Genomic DNA, 21511 nt, shown 5'->3' on the forward strand with positions numbered 1-21511 from the left:
ATCTTGACATTAATGAGAGGAAAGACAGCTTCTAGGGATGAATGAATAACAAAATGAGAGATGGAAAATATGACTGAGGAAGGACGTCACTGCTGCTGTTGCAAAAGCAACTGGAGCCAAGCCCCTGTGGCACATGTAGGTGAGCTGCCCCTCATGGAGAAGAAAGTCATATCCCAGCCCAAACTCCCATTTCCAGGTCCCCAAAATGAAGACAATGAGCACCAGGAGGCTTCTATTTACAAGAAGCCAGCATGCATGCTATATTATTAAGGAATGGTTGAACGGAGGAGCCAATGACTCTTACTGTTATTTTTTTAATTTTATTTTTATTATTACTAGGACATGTGGTAACACTTTAAGGAATAGGTGAGTAGAAGGTAAACAGAATATCAAAGTTTTTTTTTTAATCCAAAAATTTAATTCAATTTATTACTCAGATGGGAACTCTGATTTTATTTATTTATTTATTTATTTATTATTCTTATGTTAATCCCCATACATTACATCATTAGTTTTAGATGTAGTGTTCCATGATTCATTGTTTGTGCATAACACCCAGTGCTCCATGCAGAATGTGCCCTCCTCAATACCCACCACCAGGCTAACACATCCTCCCACCCCGCTCCCCTCCAGAACCCTCAGTTTGTTTTTCAGAGTCCATCGTCTTTCATGGTTCGTCTACGCCTCCGATTTCCCCTGCTTCATTCTTCCCCTCCTGCTACCTTCTTCTTCTTCTTTTTTTTTTTCTTAAGATGTATTGCATTATTTGTTTCAGAGGTACACATCTGAAATTCAACAGTCTTGCACAATTCACAGTGCTTACCAGAGCACATACCCTCCCCAGGGTCTATCACCCAGTTACCCCATCCCTCCCACCCCAACCCCCACTCCAGCAACCCTCAGTTTGTTTCCTGCGATTAAGAATTCCTCATATCAGTGAGGTCATATGATACATATCTTTCTCTGTTTGACTTATTTCGCTCAACCTAATACCCTCCACTTCCATCCACGTCGTTGCAAATGGCAAGATCTCATTCCTTTTGATGGCTACATAATATTCCACTGTATATATATACCACTTCTTCTTTATCCATTCATCTGTTGATGGACATCTTGGCTCTTTCCACAGTTTGGCTATTGTGGACATTGCAGCTATAAACATCGGGGTGCACGTACCCCTTCGGATCCCTACTTTTGTATCTTTGGGGTAAATACCCAGTAGTGCAATTGCTGGATCATATGGTAGCTCTATTTTTAACTTTTTGAGGAACCTCCATACTGTTTTCCAGAGTGGCTGCACCAGCTTGCATTCCCACCAACAGTGTAGGAGGGTTCCCCTTTCTCCACATCCCCGCCAACATCTGTCGTTTCCTGACTTGTTAATTTTAGCCATTCTGACTGGTGTGAGGTGGTATCTCAAGGAGGTTTTGATTTGGATTTCCCTGATGCCGAGTGATATTGAGCACTTTTTCATGTGTCTGTTGGCCATTTGGATGTCTTCTTTGGAAAAATGTCTGTTCATGTCTTCTGCCCATTTCTTGATTGGATTCTTTGTTCTTTGGGTGTTGAGTTTGATAAGTTCTTTATAGATTTTGGATACTAGCCCTTTATCTGATATGTCATTTGCAAGTATCTTGTCCCACTCTGTTGGTTGTCTTTTGGTTTTGTTGGCTGTTTCCTTTGCTTTGCAAAAGCTTTTTATCTTGATGAAGTCCCAATAGTTCATTGTTGCCCTTGCTTCCCTTGTCTTTGGCGATGTTTCTAGGAAGAAGTTGCTTCGGCTGAGGTCAAAGAGGTTGCTGCCTGTGTTCTCCTTTAGGATGTTGATGGACTCCTGTCTCACATTGAGGTCTTTCAACCATTTGGAGTCTATTTTCGTGTGTGGTGTAAGGAAATGGTCCAGTTTCATTCTTCTGCATGTGGCTATCTAATTTTCCCAACACCATTTGTTGAAGAGACTGTCTTTGTTCCATTGGACATTCTTTCCTGCTTTGTCAAAGATGAGTTGACCATAGAGTTGAGGGTCCATTTCTGGGCTCTCTATTCTGTTCCATTGATCTATGTGTCTGTTTTTGTGCCAGTACCATGCTGTCTTGATGATGACAGCTTTGTAATAGAGCTGGAAGTCCAGAATTGTGATGCCGCTGGCTTTGTTTTTCTTTTTCAACATTCCTCTGGCTATGCGGGGTCTTTTCTGGTTCCATACAAATTTTAGGATGATTTGTTCCATTTCTTTGAAAAAAGTGGATGGTATTTTGATGGGGATTGCATTGAATGTGTAGATTGCTCTAGGTAGCATTGACATCTTCACAATATTTGTTCTTCCAATCCATAAGCATGGAACGTTTTTCCATTTCTTTGTGTCTTCCTCAATTTCTTTCCTGAGTATTTTATAGTTTTCTGAGTACACATCCTTTGTCTCTTTGGTTAGATTTATTCCTAGGTATCTTATGGTTTTGGGTGCAATTGTAAATGGGATCGACTCTTTAATTTCTCTTTCTTCTGTCTTGTTGTTGGTGTATAGGAATGCCACTGACTTCTGTGCATTGATTTTATATCCTGCCACTTGACTGAATTCCTGTATGAGTTCTAGCAGTTTTGGGGTGGAGTCTTTGGGGTTTTCGACATAAAGTATCATATCATCTGCAAAGAGTGAGAGTTTGACTTCTTCTTTGCCAATTTGGATGCCTTTGATTTCTTTTTGTTGTCTGATTGCTGTGGCTAGACTTCCAATACTATGTTGAATAGCAGTGGTGATAGTGGACATCCCTGCCGCGTTCCTGACCTTAGGGGGAAAGCTCTCAGTTTTTCCCCATTGAGAATGATATTCGCTGTAGATTTTTCAGAGATGGCTTTTATGATATTGAGGTATGTACCCTCGATCCCTACTCTGAAGAGTTTTGATCAAGAAAGGATGCTGTACTTTGTCAAAAGCTTTTTCTGCATCTATTGAGAGGATCATATGATTCTTGTTCTTTCTTTTGTTAATGTATTGTATCACGTTGATTGATTTGCGGATGTTGAACCAACCTTGCAGCCCAGGGATAAATCCCATTTGCTCGTGGTGAATAATCCTTTTAATGTACTGTTGGATCCTCTTGGCTAGTATTTTGGTGAGAATTTTTGCATCCATGTTAATCAGGGATATTGGTCTGTAATTCTCCTTCTTGATGGGGTCTTTGTCTGGTTTGGGGATCAAGGTAATGCTGGCCTCATAAAATGAGTTTGGAAGTTTTCCTTCCATTTCTATATTTTGGAACAGTTTCAGAAGAATAGGTATTAATTCTTCTTGAAATGTTTGGTAGAATTCCCCTGGGAAGCCATGTGGCCCTGGGCTTTTGTTTTTTGGGAGATTTTTGATGACTGCTTCAGTTTCCTTAGTGGTTATAGGTCTGTTCATGTTTTCTATTTCTTCCTGGTTCAGTTTTGGTAGTTGATACATCTCTAGGAATGCATCCATTTCTTCCAGGTTATCGAATTTGCTGGCATAGAGTTGCTCATAATAGGTTCTTATAATTGTTTGTATTTCTTTGGTGTTGGTTGTGATCTCTCCTCTTTCATTCATGATTTTGTTGATTTCGGTCCTTTCTCTTCTCTTTTTGATAAGTCTGGCCAGGGGTTTATCAATCTTGTTAATTCTTTCAAAGAACCAGCTCCTAGTTTCGTTGATCTGTTCTACTGTTCTTTTAGTTTCTATTTCATTGATTTCTGCTCTGATCTTTATGATTTCTCTTCTCCTGCTGGGTTTAGGCTTTATTTGCTGTTCTTTCTCCAGCTCCTTTAGGTGTAGGGTTAGGTTGTGTACTTGAGACCTTTCCTGTTTCTTGAGAAAGGCTTGTATTGCTATATACTTTCCCCTTAGGACTGCCTTTGCTGCATCCCAAAGATTTTGAATAGTTGTGTTTTCATTTTCATTGGTTTCCATGTATTTTTTTAATTCTTCTTTAATTTCCTGGTTGACCCATTCATTCTTCAGTAGGATGCTCTTTAGCTTCCATGTATTTGAGTTCTTTCCGACTTTCCTCTTGTGATTGAGTTCTAGTTTCAAAGCATTGTGGTCTGAAAATAGGCAGGGAATGATCCCAATCTTTTGGTACCGGTTGAGACCTGATTTATGACCTAGGATGTGATCGATTCTGGAGAATGTTCCATGGGCACTAGAGAAGAATGTGTATTCCGTTGCTTTGGGATGGAATGTTCTGAATATGTCTGTGAAGTCCATTTGGTCCAGTGTGTCATTTAAAGTCTTTATATCCTTGTTGATCTTTTGCTTAGACGATCTGTCCATTTCAGTGAGGGGGGTGTTAAAGTCCCCCACTATTATTGTATTGTTGTCGATGTGTTTCTTTGCTTTTGTTATTAATTGCCTTATATAATTGGCTGCTCCCATGTTAGGGGCATAGATATTTACAATTGTTAGATCTTCTTATTGGATAGACCCTTTAAGTAGGACATAATGTCCTTCCTCATCTCTTATTACAGTCTTTGGTTTAAAATCTAATTTGTCTGATATAAGGATTGCCACCCCAGCTTTCTTTCGGTGTCCATTAGCATGGTACATGGTTTTCCACCCCCTCACTTTCAATCTGGGGGTGTCTTTGGTTCTAAAATGAGTCTCTTGCAGACAGCATATCCATGGGTCTTGTTTTTTAATCCAATCTGATAGCCTGTGTCTTTTGATTGGGGCATTTAGCCCATTTACATTCAGGGTAACTATTGAAAGATAGGAATTTAGTGCCATTGTATTGCCTGTAAGGTGACTGTTACCGTATATTGTCTGTGTTCCTTTCTGGTCTATGTTGCTTTTAGGCTCTCTCTTTGCTTAGAGGACCCCTTTCAAGATTTCTTGTAGGGCTGGTTTTGTGTTTGCAAATTCCTTTAGTTTTTGTTTGTCCTGGAAGCTTTTTATCTCTCCTTCAATTTTCAATGACAGCCTAGCTGGATAGAGTATTCTTGGCTGCATATTTTTCTGATTTAGTGCTCTGAATATATCCTGCCAGTCCTTTCTGGCCCGCCAGGTCTCTGTGGATAGGTCTGTTGCCAATCTAATGTTTCTACCCTTGTAAGTTACATATCTCTTCTCCCGAGCTGCTTTCAGGATTTTATCTTTGTCTATGAGACTCGTAAGTTTCACTATTAGATGTCGGGGTGTTGACCTATTTTTATTGATTTCGAGAGGGGTTCTCTGTGCTTCCTGGATTTTCATGCCTGTTTCCTGCCCCAAATTAGGGAAGTTCTCTGCTATCATTTGCTCCAATATACCTTCTGCCCCTCTCTCTCTTTCTTCTTCTTCTGGGATCCCAATTATTCTAATGTTGTTTCGTCTTATGGTATCGCTTATCTCTCGAATTCTGCCCTCATGATCCAGTAGTTGTTTATCTCTCTTTTTCTCAGCTTCTTTATTTTCCATCATTTCGTCTTCTATATTACTGATTCTCTCTTCTGCCTCATTTATCCTAGCAGTTAGTGCCCCCATTTTTGATTGCACCTCATTAATAGCCTTTTTGATTTCTACTTGGTTAGATTTTAGTTCTTTTACTTCTCCAGAAAGGGTTTCTCTAATAACTTCCATATTTTTTTCAAGCCCAGCTAGTATCTTTAAAGTGATGATTCTGAACTCTAGATCTGACATCGTACTAATGTCCGTATTGAGTAGGTCCCTGGCAGTCGGTACTACCTCTTGTTCTTTTTGTTGAGGTGATTTTTTCCATCTTGTCATTTTGTGCAGAGGAGAATAGATTAATGAGAGAACAGAATGCTAGCAGAGTAACAACGTCCCTAGAAAATATACTCTAAACCAATCAGAAAAGACCTGAAGCAGTGGAAAAAGAAACGGAAAGAGAGAAAAAAGAAAAAGAAAAAAAAGAAAAAGAAAAAGATAAAAACAAACAAAACAAAACAACAACAACAAAAAAAACAGAATGTGACCAAATATGATCTATATGGTATATAGATCAGTGCCACACACTAGATTTGGGGTGTATTTTGGTCTGTTAGAAGAAAGTGTCTCCGAAAATTTTAAAGAAAGAAAAACTTATATATGTACAAAAATAAGGGTTGATATGATGAAGGGATGGAATATGACTGTAAAGATGGAAATTATAAAAAATTTTATAAAAGGAATTGATAAGAAGTTGTTTGAAAAGAGAAAGAAGAGGATTTAAAAAAAGAGAAAAAAGAAAAAAGAAAAAAGGGAGAGAATGTGATCAGGCATGGGAATAGAAAACACCATATACTAGAGATTTAGGGTATATTTTAATCTGTTAGAAGAAACTATCTCAAAATTTTAAAGGGAGAACAACTTATATATATATATATGCCAAAAATACAGGTAACTACTATGAAGGGATAGAATGTGACTCTAAAAATGAAAAAGAAAAATGTTTTTTTAAAAAAAGGGATTGATAAGATGTTGGTTGAAAAAGGGAAAAAGAAAAATTCAAAAAGAAAAAAAGAAAAAAAGACAGTTAAAAAAAAATTAACTTTTAAAGACTAAAGAATCATGGTAAAAAAGCCATGAATTCTATGTGCAGTGTTCCCCTAGTGCTGGAGTTCTGCCGTTCTCATTGATCGGTAAACTTGGTCTTGGCTGGCTGTTCTCGCTGATCTTCTGGGGAAGGGGCCTGTTGCCATGGTCCCCAAATGTCTTTGCCGGAGGCGGAATTGCCCCGCCCTTGCCCCCTCCCGGCTAAGTAATCTGCATGGGTTTGCTCTCCGGGGCTTTTGTTCCCTGCGAGCTTTCCGCACAGCTTTGGAAGCGGGGAGTGAAAATGGCGGCCTCCCAATCTCCGCCTCGGAGGAGCCGAGAACTCGGGGCCCCGCTCCTCAGTGAGCCCCCAGAGAAAAGCCGTCAGTCACTCCCGTCTCCCCGGTCTCCGGCTGCACTCCGTGCTCACCCGGCCTGTGACCGCGTGTTTCTATCTCTGGCACCCGACCCCGGGTGGAGTCTCCAAACCCAGCAGATCCCTGCGGTGCACTCCCACGCGGCTCCTCCTGGGGGAGGAAGGGGAGTCTCCCCGGATCTGCCGCTTGTTGGGTCCCTGCTGGAGGAGCAGTGACCCGACTGTGCCGCGGATCACGGTTTAGGGCAACCCCGAGCTGAGAGCCCGCGTCTGGGCTCTGCCTCTGCAGCCAGCTTCCCTGCTCCGTTACCTGGGAGCTCTGCCACACTCAGGCACCCCCGGTCTTTCTGTGACCCCGAGGGTCCTGAGACCACACTGTCCCGAGGGTTCCACCCCACGCTTAGCCACCAGAGTGACGTCCCTCAGAGGAGCAGACTTTTCAAAGTTCCGATTTTATGCTCCGTGGTTCTATCACTTGCCAGAAGCGGCCGACGGAGGCCCCTCCCCCGCCATCTATCCTCCCGAATATCGCCTCGGATTCACTTCTCCGCACATCCTACCTTCCAGAAAGTGGTTGCTTTTCTGATGAGAGAGTTGTTGCTATTCTTTTCTTCGATCTCCTGTTGAGTTTGTAGGCGTTCAGAATGGTTTGATCCCTATCCAGCTGAATTCCTGAGAGGAGACGAAATCCAGGTCTCCTACTCCTCCGCCATCTTGCTCCCAGAAGTTTTTTTTTTTTTAAAGATTTATTTATTTGAGAGAGAGAGAGAGCAGTGGTGGGGGGGCACAGAGGAAGAAGAAGAGAGGAAACCCCAAGCAGACTCCCTACTGAGCGCAGTGCCCAACATGGTGCTCGATCCCATGACCCCAAGACCATGACCTGAGTTGAAATCAAGAGTTGGACACTCAACAGATGGAGCTACCCAGGCACCCCAGAATATCAAAGAAGTTTTTGAATACTTTCTCCAGAACAGCTCCTGAGAACAATGACTTCCACATGCCCAGCATATCTAAACTGTATCGGGCATGCTACCCCAGGGGCCACGAAAGTTGTCTCCATCTCAGGCAAGTTTCTCATCTTCCCTATGCAGGAATCACTTCTTCACTGTAGATGTTTACCCACCAAGACAATTCTTTTCTTTTCCTTAATATGTGGTCTATGTTCTCTACAAGCTTCACTGGGAGCTCAGCTCCCCCAGCTGGAGAGCTGGTGCCACACCTTCCTTCTTTGATTTACTGCCCACCCTTCTTACTTGACCCACAAGTCTGCAATTAGCACCTCTCTTTTGAATCCATATCCAGGTCTGTTTCACCAGCTAAATAAGGGGGAGAATATCAGCATCACTTTCAAGGCCAGAGCTTTCACAGGGACCTGCTTTGCATTTGGTGCCACTGTGTCAGGCAGAAGTCTCTCTCCATCACCAGAAGGCTCTAACACATCTTGTCTGTCAGGGAAATGGACAATAATTCATGGAGAAGGGTTCACTGGATGTCCTGCCTGTGTAATCTTCCATGTCAGGGCCCAATGCCATGAAAACGAACCTCTTCATTGAAGGAACTACAGATGGTTTCCCTGCACCTGCTCACCCTCAGGGAAATCAGAATCTTAGCTTAAGTGTGTTTTCCAAGAAGGTCCTGGGTACTTCTGCTCTCTTGTGTCCCAAGTCATAGTATCAGAAGCACTACCCAGTTAGAGCTGGTCACTTTCCTTCCATATGAGAGTGACTGCTGGTTATATGGGGCATCATGCCCTAGGTCTGCAGACCCCATCCATCTGCATCCACGTCACCGGGGCAAACTCCCACCCCACCCCACGCCCTGCAGGTAAGCCAGCACAGTGAGTTTAAGAAGCCTTGCAGGTGATTCTCAGACACACTTGTGCCTGAAAGCAGGGGTTTTCAGAGTGCTGGGAGTCTGTTAGAAATGTGAATTAAGGACCTCACCCCCACCCACTGAATCAGAATCTCTAGAAATTAAGGCCAGGAAACAGTCAGAGTGACCTTTCCAGGTAGTTCTTATGCCCATGGAAGTATGAGAACCACTGCTCTATGTCACTGGTCCCTGGTGGCAACTCTCTCCACAATCCTATGTCTTGTCCCTGGTCTACCCCATGCAGACAATACAAGCAAATAATGTTTCAAGTGGAAACTGCAATTCCATGTGTGGCCACCTGCTACAATATATAAAAAAATGAGTGCACCTATCGTCCGGCCTGGATCCTGAAACTATCGGAAAGGACAGACAGACAAGACAAGGACATTTGTGGATCCCAACCAACTCCCCAGTTAGTGCTGGCGTAACCAGAGCCAAGGCTGATACTCCATGCTATTATTGGCAGAAAAGGTAAATGCAGAAAACTTCCTGAGGTTTTCAGATCACCCATAAAGGCAGAGTATTTTTGTTTCTGTTGAATCTGGTTTCTTCTCCAGCCCAGTTTCAGTGTAGGTAGCCCCTATCATGCCTTGTTCCTACAGTTGAGCCAGTCCCATTTCTCCTTTTGGTAACACATTGCTCTATTTCCCCTTACAAAAGCCATTGTAACAGCACATTTTCAGAATCCTATTCCTTAATTTGTTATTGTCAAGGCTAATATTCTGCATGAGTTCCAGCTGTTTTCCACGTCACCAATTGTTCTTGGGCACTGATCTAGTAGTACTGGAAATTTTCAGGTCCTGGGGTAACTCTACTTTTGAGCCTCCCTACTGGGTCTCTGGCCTGCAACTCAGAACATTCCAGTGATATCTTCCAGCCACATCTCAAAAGTCTTCTCTCCAGTCTCAGGTACTGCAGCTCTCAGATGATCTCCAAGCTCACTTTGCAAGTGGATGTGAGGAAAAGCTCAGTATCCACAGACAGAGAAGAAAAAGGGCTTTTGATAAATCCAGGCTTTGATCTCTTGACTTTCATTTCTCCTTGCAGAAAGGGTTCATAATTTTTAAGACATCATTTGAGGCTGACTTATCCAGCCACCACTTTGTCTCTTTATAGCATCTCAATATTTGTCACTTTATAGAATGATAAAGAGACTTCAGAGGCAATGAAATCCAACCCACCAAGCACTGAACATGTTTATATTTTCCTATAACACCAAAGAATACCTTCCAAGCAGGCAGCTTATTCCTTTCCAACAAATCTCATTCTGTTTTTGAACAATCTTTGTGGCAAGTTCTATCTGAAAATCTACCTGCTTTTCAGGACTTGAGGCAGGGAGATGTATGAGGAATTACACCTTTGGCTGATGTGTCTAGAGGGTAAAAGGGGAAAAAAAGCTATTCTTCCTTGAAAATTAAGGCTTTAACCATTTCCAATCAATAAGACTTGTGATTTTGCCCATCTGTGACTCACTCGCCCTCTAGAAATTAGATAAGCATAATCACTAATATTTTCAAGTTTGAAAGTTTTAATCGGACTACACAATGAGGAAGGAATTTAAAAATAACCATGGAGAAATATGGCTATTTAATGAAAGATAGATGCTGAAAATATTTTCTGCCTAACCTGCTTTGTGACTGTTGAGGTTTACCCCTTTGAGGAAAGTATCAAACGGAGAAGTGTATTTATTGCTCAATATTCACAGTTCTAAGTATTTTTATTAGTCTAACTACACCCTGCTCATTTACTGTTTCTTGCAAAATGTTAATTTCCCCCTTTTGCAGATGGTATATTATGATTATATTTATCTAAATATAGATGGAACTTCCCAAGGAGATCTAAATAAGTGCAAAGAATAATCAGTGTTTCTCAGTAGAACAATATAAGTAGCATATTTCTTTTGGGTAAACAAATGTTTATGTCAAAAATCTTCTAGCGTATTCGAGGAATAAAAATACCCTTTTTTGATTTACTGTACTACACAATAGTCCCAAAATAGTTTGAAAATGAAATACATGATGACATAAATTTAGCACTGTACCTCATACATTAAGTATGCAATGAGCACTTGAATAAATAAATGAATGCATCACTTAAAATGTTTAATCAACAGTTCCCCCCCCCTTTGTACTTAAATTGGGAGGTGGTTCAGCAATATTAAGATACTAACTTAATTCAACTTTTTCCCACCCTGGTTTGAATCTTGCTTTCTGATTCACTGGTTATTAAGCTAATTATCAGTGCTGGTAAATCAGGTCTGTCAATCAAGGCACAACTTCTTTGTAGAGAAAATTGAAGCTGTTAAACAAAATGTGCACTCGGACCCTGACTTTACCTAGTTTGAGAGGCATTTGATGGCTAAGCTCTTGGGGTGCCTGGCTGGCTCAGTCAGAAGAGCATGTGACATCAAGCCCCACATTGGGTGTAGAGATTACTAAAAATAAATAAATAAACAAACAAACAAAAAGGATGGTTGAGTTCTTAGTGAGTTGAGAATCCCGGAAGACAGGTTATGAACAAAATGTGTTTATAAATAAGATAACGCTGGGTGCCCGGGTGGCTCAGTCAGTTAAGCGTCTGTGTTCAGCTCAGGTCATGATCCCAGGGTCCTGGGACCGAGTCTTGCATTGGGCTCTCCGTTCAGTGGGGAGTCTGCTTCTTCCTCTCCCTCTGCCCCTCCCCCCACTTGTGCACTCTCTCTCTCTATTAAATAAATAAGTTAAATATTTTTTAAAAAACCTTTATAAATAAGATAATACTTCCACAAAATCAAATTTATCTTCTGTATCCCCTTTTATTTTTTAATATGGAAAACAATCATTGTCACATCAAAACCAAGCACTTTTTTTTACAATTAGTATTACCTCCAAATTGAATACATTTGAGAGAAAAATTAAAAGGATTACCTCTAAAGGATATATTGAAGATGGTAACAATAAGCATAAGGGGAGATGATAGATAAATCACTTCCATCACTAAGATACTCTTCAACCAAGAATACAGTGAGCTAAGCAAACAAACAAACAATTAGAAGCATTATTTGACACTAGGTAGAAATCTTAATTAGGAATTAAATTTACTTTATCTCAATTACATGTTTTAAGACATTTGCATTGAATTGAAAAGTAGTAAAAAATAATTAACATACACATAACAAACACATTAAAATGCATACATACATTTCCATAGTGGCAAAGGAAATATGGAACTAAAATGATTCTTTAGATGATTAACAATAAAATCTACTTCATATCCCCTTCTCAATCAAGGGGATAATATTTGAATTTATTTGAATAAATAAATGAATGCATCAATTAAAATGTTTAATCAATAGTTCCCTCTTTTGTACTTAAAATGGGAGGTGGTTCAGCAATATTAAGATACTAATTTAATCCAACTTTTCCCCACCTGGTTTGAATCTTGCTTTCTGATTCACTGGTTATTAAGCTAATTACTTTCCAACACCTATGAAATAAAGTCCAAACTATTCTAACCTACACCCACCAAGCTGCAATCTTTTTTTCAACTGAAATAAGACTTTATTTGAGGTATACTGATGAAGCGTTACTTTCTGACTCTAATCTTCTATATTACCCCAAGTAGTTTTGAAATGCCTTTCTTAGAAACATTAATAAGTAGACACTTGCACTACTCTTTTATACTAATTTTTAATAAAAACAGAGTTACAGCTCCAGAAACTTCCATCTAACTTGTTAAAATGTGCCCTACCCCTGCAGGGGACCAAAAACTGCTCTCTGTGGACACCTAGACTGAAACGAAAAGAGCCCAGTACTCAATAGAAGAGGACGCACAACACACATAGGAGACACTCCCTGAAGCACCAGGCCTGGGGAACAGGGATGCTTCCCTGCAGGGCACTAAGGTTATTACCCTCAAGAGTAAGCAATGGAGCTGACTTTTCTAACACAGAGAAACAGACAAATAAGTTAAACAAAATGAGGAAACAGAGAAATATGTCCCCAAATGAACAAACATTACCAAACCACAGCAAGAGACCTAAGTGAAACAGATATAAGTGATATGCTTGATAGAGAATTTAAAGTAATGTTCATAAAGATACTGCACTTGAGAAAAGAGGGGATGATATCAGTGAGACCTTTAATAAAGAGATAAAAAGAATGACAGATGAAGAACACAATAAATGTAATTAAAAATACATTTGGTGGCATAAATAGCAAGCTAAAGGAAACAGAGGAATGAATTAATGACCTGGAAGACAGAGGAATGGAAAGTAATCAAGCTGAGCAAGTGAAAGAAAAAAAATTATACAAACAGAGAATAGACTTAGGGAACTCAGTTACTCCATCAAACATAATAACAATCACATAACAGGGATCCCAGAAGAAGAAGAGAGAAAGAAGGGGGCAGAAACATTATTTGAAGAAATGATAGCTGAAAACTTTCTTAATCTGGGGAAAGAAACAGATATCCAGATCCAAGAGGCACAGAGATAACCCCAAAAATTCAACCCAAGGAGGTCCACCCTAAGACACATGATAATTAAAATGGCAAAAAGTAGTGATAAAGAAAAAAAAAATTAAAAGCAGAAAGAGAAAAGAAGACAGTTACACACAAAGGGAAACCCCATGAGTCTATGAGCAGACTTTTCAGCAGAAATTTTGCAGGCCAGAAGAAAGTGGCAAGATATATTCAAAGTGTTGAAAGGGAAAAATCTGCAGCTAATAATACTCTATCCAGAAAGGCTACCATTCAGAATAGAAGGAGAGATAAAGAGTTTCTCAGACAAACAAAAACTAAAGGAGTTCATGAACATTAAACCAGCACTGCAAGAAATATTAAAGAGGATTCTTTGAGTAGAAATGAAAGACCATAAATGAGAGTATAAAAAGTAAAAATCAAAAAAGGCAGTAAAAATAAGTACTTCTGTAAAAATTTGTCAAAGGATTCATAAAATAAAAGGACACCATATGATGTCCATAAAAAAAACTATGACAACATACACCTAAAATGTTGGAGGGCAGAGGAGTAAATAATGGTTTCTAACAAAAGTGACCATCAACTTCATGTAGCCTAATATATGCAGAAGATGTTATATACAAACATAATGGTTACCACAAATCAAAAACCAGTAATAGATATGCAAAGACTGAATAAAAGGGAATCCAAGTATATCACTAAGAAAGCCAACAAATCATGGAAAATAGAAGGAGAAGAAAGGATCAGAGAAAAACTGCAAAAACAACCACAAAACAAGTAATAAAATGGCAATAAATACATATCTATTGATAATTACTTTGAATGTAAATGGACTAAACACGCCAATCAAAAGACATAGGGTGACAGACTGGATTAAAAAAGAAGACCCTGGAGTGTCTAGCTGGCACAGTTGAAAGAACATGTGACTTGACATTGGGGTCATGAATTTGAGCCCCCTGTTGCTTGTAGATATTACTAAAAAAGAAATAAACTTTTTTTAAAACTTTGAAAAAATAAATAAAAGACCCATCTATATGCTGCCTAAAAGAGACTGTTTTCAAACCTAAGGATGCCTGCACAGTGAAAATGAGGGGATGGAGAAACATTTATCATGCAAATAGATGTCAAAAGAAAGCCAGTTTAACAATATTTATATCGGACAGAATAGACTTTAAAACAAACTCACGGCTAACATCACACTCAATCACAAAAAAACTTACAGCTTTTTCATAAGGTCAGGAACAAGACAAGGATGTCCACTCTTCGCACCACTTTTATTCAACATGGTACCAGAATTCCTAGCCACAACAATCAGACAACAAAAAGAAATAAAAGACATCCAAATTGATAAGGAAGAAGTAAAACTTTCACTATTTGCAGATTACATAATACTATTTATAGAAAACCCAAAAGACTTTACCAAAAAAGCCACTAGATCTGATAAATGAATTCAGTAAAGTCATAGGATATAAAATCAATGTTCAGAAATTTGTTGCTTTCCTAGAGACTAATAATGAAGCAGCAGAAAGTGAAATTAAGAAAACAATCCCATTTACAATCGCACCAAAAACAATAAAATATCTAGGAATAAACTTATACAAAATGGTGAAAGACCTGTACTCTGAAAACTATAAAACACTTATGAAAGAAATTTAAGTTGGTACAAAGGAATGGAAAGATATTCTATGCTCATGGGTTGGAAGAACCAATATTGTTAAAATGTCTATACTCTGCAAAGCAATCTCCACATTTAATGCAATCCCTATCAAAATACCAACAGCAACTTTTCACAAAACTAGAAGAAACAACCCTAAAATTTGTATGGGACCACAAAAGACCCCAAATAGCCAAAACAGTGTTGAAAAAGAAAAGCAAAGCGGGAGGTATCACAATTCTGGACTTCAAGTTATACTACGAAGCTGAAATAATCAGAACAGTTTGGTACTGGCCTATAGATAGGCACACGGATCAATAGAAAAAAATAGAAAACCCAAAAATAAACCCACCATTATATGGACAATTAATCTTCAACAAAGGAGGAATGAATATCCAATAGGAAATAGTCTTTTTAACAAATGGTGTTGGGAAAACTGGACAGCTACCTGCAAAAGAATGAAACTGTACAACTTTCCTTCACCATACACAAAAATAAACAAAGTGGATTAAAAACCTAAATTTGAGGCCTGAAACCATAAAAATCCTAGAAGAGAGCACAGGTAGTAGTCTCTCCAACATCAGCCATAGCAACATTTTTCTAGATATGTCTCCTGAGGCAAGGGAAACAAAAGCAAAAAGAAACAATTGGGACTACATCAAAATAAAATGCTTCTGCACAGTGAAGGAAATAATCAACAAAACTAAAAAGTAACTTACTGAATGGGATAAGATATTTGCAAATGACATATCTGATAAAGAGTCAGTATCCAAATTATATAAAGAACTGATAACAACTCAACACCCCAAAAACCAATAATCCAATTTAAAAAATGGGCAGAAGACATGAACAGACATCTCTCCAAAGACATACGGATGGCCAACAGACATATGGAAAGATGCTCACCATCACTCATCATCAGGGAACTACAAATCAAAACTACAATAAGATATCACCTCACACCTATCAGAATGGCTAAAATCAAAAACCGAAGAAACAACTTGGGTTGTTGTGAGGACATGGAGGAAAAGGAACCCTTGGTGGTAATGCCAACTAGTGCAGCCACTATGGAAAACAATATGAAAGGTGCTTAAAAAGTTAATAATAAATAATAATAATAATAATAACAATAAATAGTTAATAATAAAACTCCCCTAAGATCCAGTAATTGCACCACTGGGTATTTACACAAAAAATACAAAAACACTAATTGAAAGAAATACATGCACCCCTATGTTTACTGCAGCATACATGCGTATATACAATATCCAAATTATGGAAGGAGCCCCTGTGTCCACTGATAGATGAATGGATAAAGAGGTGGTAAATATATATGATGGAATATTATTTACCATAAAAAAGAATGAAATCTTGCCATTTGCAACAACATGGATAGATACAGAGAATATAATAGTAAGCAAATTAAATTAGTGGGAGAAAACAAATGCCATATGATTTCACTTGTATGTGGAATTTAAGAAACAAAACAGATGAGCAAAGGAAAGATAAACAGTGAAAGAGAGAGAGAGAAATCAAGAAACAGACTCTTTCCTATCGAGAACAAACTGATGGTTACCAGAGGGGAGGTTGGTGGGGGGATGGGTTAAATAGGTGATGGGGATTAAAGAATACACTTATCATGGGGAGCACTGAGTAATGTATACAATTGTTGAATCACTATTTATTTATTTATTTATTTATTTAATTTATTTATTTATTTATTTATTTTAGAATGCAAGCAGGAGAAGGGACAGTGGGAAAGGGAGAGAATCTCCAGCAGACTTCTCGCTGATCATGGAGCCGATGCAGTGCTCGATCTCAAGACCCTGAGATCATGACTTGAGCCAAAATCAAGAGTTGGATGCTCAACTGACTGAGCCACCCAGGCGCCCCATATCACCATATTTTATACCTGAAACTAACATAGCACTGTATGTTAACTATATGGAATTAAATTTTAAAAATTTATTAAAAATTTTAAAAAATAAGTAAGCTTATAACCCATGTACTTTCACACACACCTGTGTGTATATACGTTACATATATATATATGCACACATATATACGTGTATATATACACATGTGTGTGTATATTTTTTAGTTTTCTTCAGCCAAAGTTAGTTTACATTTTCTGAGCCCACTCTGCTTAGAGATGATCTGTTTGAAGTCTATTTCCTATATCCTTCCCCTCAACCCTGTTATTTTCCCCAGGATTGAAACCACATTCTAGAAAGCTCATATAGTTAAAGCTTCATTGCAGTAATTTAATTATTTTTTTTCTGAAATCAATTCATAGGCATACTTTGTCCCCATAAAACAGGGAGTTGTTATAGTACTGTTTATCTTAGAAACCTTTTATATTAGCAGCCGATAATGTCTAATTTATTTCCCTGAGTGGTAGTTGCATATTTTTGTTGCCCTTGGTAAGTCATTGAGCCTTAATTTTGCACACTGGTGCCTCTTTAATACTGGGTTTCAAGAGACAAATTCTTTGCATACTTCAGTGCAGTAATGTTCCAGTAGTGGTGTGGGGCACAGAAGGAATGCTAAAGATGTCTGGAGGTTCTTGGAGTCTGTTTTTTCTCCCTTGTCGGAAAAATCAAATCAAGCACTAACAATGTCCAGGTTATTCAAATAAATATGATATAATAGCTGTAAGCCTAAAAGAAGAGCAAATTTTTTGAACCACATTGTACTGTACCCACAGTCAGGGCTTTCATCCTGGATGCAGCACCACAAACTGAACCGGTTGTGCTCCTCCGGATTATGGCTCCGAACTGGTAGTTTTCCCCTGGCAATTAGTCCATGGCTGCACCACCACCACTTCTTACCCTGGGAAAGGATGAAGAGATGAACTCAGACTACCAGAAGCAGTTAGTTGAGGAGCTCCAATTACATTCCCAACATTGACCACTAGGAACGCACGTAGCTAACCTCAGATAATGCTCTACATTCACCTTTTAATTATTGTGGCTACTTTTTTAGAAGAAATTTCTCTTCTCTTTTGTCTCCAAAGCAGAAGAAAGCAGGCAAATAAGCTGAAAAGCTCGTGAAGTCAGGAATCTTTGATTCTTGGAGGTACCCGGAGTGCCTAGAGTAGCAGCTGATTCACAAAAGATACTTAAAAAACATTTGTGGATTGGTTGAATAAATGGTGGTTACTATGTCTCAGCATAGAGGAATTCGTTACAGCAGCATAATACAAAGGTGTTAAGGCTTTGCATGCGGACTGAATGTAGTTTGAGCCTCATCCTATATATGTTGAAATATTATTATTGCCAAACCGTCATATTATTTCCACTTTCAGCTTCACAAGTGAAATATTGTTTATAGGAAAAACATGGAGAATAATATTTTGATAATTTTTTCTTACATTAATTAACTAATTAATGTGATCTCTTTCCCCCCACCCTGCACATTTTGAAAATTGATTGCCTTTGGTTTTTTATTCTATGTTGTCCTCATCTTCTGAGTGATTTGGAAATAAGCCTAACCATAAGCGCTATTAACCCAATGTCTGGCACTTATGTTGAGTTATTTTTAAGTTCTATTGAGGTCTAAGTAGACCAGTGGCAGTGGGAGCAGCAGTTGGGCCAGAAGCGATAAATAAATGATAGATGATAGATAGATAGATAGATAGATAGATAGATAGATAGATAGATAGAAGTAATTAAATAAATAAATAATAAATAAATGGTAAAAGGTCTTCTAACTTTATTTGTGGAATTTTTCCATATTTTAAAATGTATCCACTCATATCTATCTTTTTTAAAAAATATATATGGTTTTTGCCTTTGGTGTGTTACTTAAAAAACCCTTGCCAACCCAACAATAATGTGTAAATTCAATTATAAATACTTCCGCTTTTTATAATAAAATTGTTAGCTTTTATGTACAGGACTTGAAAATCTTATTTTATCTTTTTACAGTTGGTTATTCAGTTATCATAACACTCATTTAGACTGCCATTCTATCTTCACCCAATTTTATTTGTGCCTAGAATTATTTCTGAAAGTTCTATTGTGTTAAATTAATCTTTCTGTTTATTTCTGCTAAAGAAGCACATTATTTGAATTATTTTAGTTTTATTACACATTTTAATGTCTGGTTAGACTATAACACCCCCGTATTGCTTTTAAAATCTTCTTTCTTTTCTTCGTGTTTATTCATCCAGATGAACTTTAAAAGACTTTTTTTTTTCAATTCCACCATCCATTCTATAATTTTTGTGGCTGCATTTATTATATAATTTTATTTGAGCAAACATGATATTTTCTCATATAGAGAATATATGTTCCATTTATCCACATTTTCAATCATATCTCTCAGAAAATCCTGTAGTTCTTAATTTTCTTTACTTCCCTGTTACTACATATTTTTGAGCAAACATTAAGTACCTACTGTATGCCAAGCACTGGAATTAGCCATTGGGATATAGTTCTGGGCTTTGAACACGAACGACTTCACGAATGACTTGGCTTTCTTGTCTCAAGTTACATATTACCGGGCAATAAAGAGACTAAACAACGTATTACAATAAAATGGCATGGGTGTTACAGAGAGCACACATGAAGATGCCACCTAAAGGAATGAATAATGGGAGGCAGAAGTGAACAGTGGTGAGAGCCTGGGGTTGAAACAGGCACCGAGCACACTGGAGGAAGCCTGGAAGGGGAGGGAGTCCTGGTGGTGGGGCCAGATGTTGAAGGTCTGTCTGCACTGTGCCATCTTAAGGAGGTCAGAGTTTATTTTAAGGGCAATGGAGGAGTATCAGGGCTCAGGTAGAGAAATGGCCTAATCATATTTGCATTTTTGAAAATTTTCTTTAGTTATGGGATTGATAATTGATTAGAATGGATTAAGAATAGAGATAAAAGACTTTCTAAGAGACTGTTAAAAGATTCATGCCGGACATGATGAATGCACTAAAGAAGGGCCAGTGGGGAGGGAAAAAGAAGCAGTTAGCTAAAACCTGATTCCTAGTCACAGAATTGAAGTAAGAGGATACATCAGGACAAACTAATATTTATCCCCACAAGGTAATAAAATAGCAAATGATATAGCTGAACCAAAGCTGCCTGTTCTCTAAACATGATTAGCTTGGAAGCACCGAATTGCACTTGACCACAAAGGACTCTGGAATAATTTTAGATGGAGTACCATGTAATCTAATAGGTCTCCTTATTTGTGGGGAGTAGAAAATGAGAAAGAATATATCGTGACTCCAAACACAGGGGACTAGTGTTTGGAATGCTTACTAATCTTAGCATATCATTTAGACAAATTTCTTAATAATCTAGAGTTAGAAAATTATACTCGGTTACTTTGTTTAGCCTAAGTATTTGAATTGTCTCAACTTTCATGGAAAGGCAACAAGCAAACAAACAAACTTGATCCAAGTAAGAAAAAAAAACCTTGAATAAATCAGTAACAACCAAACACATGTTTTAAAGTTTCTAATATTACTATGGGTTTGTTATTATGTTTTTCATAAAAAATAATAGCACACACAATAAAACTGAACACAGATAGCTCACAAAAAGTAACACATGTCACTTAAGATGCATAAATTCTAAGTAAAATATTAATAAATTGCCTACAGTATTATGGAAAAACAATTTGCAATGACCAAAAAATTATTTTAAGAATAGATTATAATTAGGAAATCGTTACCATAATTTACAATATCAAATAAGCAGACACAGACAAGATACCCAGTAAACTCCAAACATAACAGGAAGTTAAAACCTTGGGATGAAAGATACCAACAAGTAACATTTTATTCAAAGATGCAGTGTAGCCTAGTGAAACCCACAAAATCAAGGGACAAAGTTTTCTCAGAAAGACTTTTATCAGCTTTATGCTCACATCCACCCTTCTTTTGGCCTGATGCTGTCTGGCCAGCCCTGCCTAATCAAGTGTCCCTTCAGGGATTTATGACCGGTTTTCACGCTGTCAGTTTCCCTTAGCAAGACAACGTTTTCTGGACAGGTGAGTTAGTGGGGAATGGGCCCCTCTGAAACTGCATGCTCAGCACCCAGTCTTACAGCTGTTCGCAATCACTGCCGTCGTTAGAGGCTCTTTCAAGGCCACGGCTAAAGGGGCCGTGGCACTCAGCGGTGACAAATGAGTGAACCGTGGGTGACAACACATCACGTAGGAACTCTGACTTATGGAATTAGACAAATAGTATCACATTCATATAAATCCTATCTGTGCCACGATTGCAAGACGAGTAATATTCCTAACAGCAAAGAGAATCCTTCCACACACCAGCTATCCCTGAGGTATCCCCATCAATCCTCCAGCAAGGATTTGCCTTCAGCCGGGTTGGGCCACACCCAGAGCATGGAGCAGCCTTTCAAAAGATATTGGAGATTTTTCTTCAGCTTAATTTTGTATTAAAATTAGATTCTACTTTGAAATAGGAAGTAGCTGAAGTAACTAATTTTCAGTGCTTTGATGAAAAGTTTGCCAACCCTAATTAACTCCTCCAGCATAGAAAAATTGTTTCAGTTGGCTCAGAAATATGTCCATAAGAATTGTGAAAAGAAATTAAGCCCTATTAGTGTCACAGTTGGTAACAAAAAAAGGCAAGCAGAAAAATCAAACCTTGACCAAGGGTGAATGTTAACCGAGAGGCTGAAACAAAGGCTGTGAGTCAAGAACACGGTCATTTACAATT

Source organism: Mirounga leonina, unplaced genomic scaffold, assembly GCF_011800145.1.
Source record: "Mirounga leonina isolate KUSES-001 unplaced genomic scaffold, KU_Mleo_1.0 Mir_199, whole genome shotgun sequence".
Classification (NCBI taxonomy): Eukaryota; Metazoa; Chordata; class Mammalia; order Carnivora; family Phocidae; genus Mirounga; species Mirounga leonina.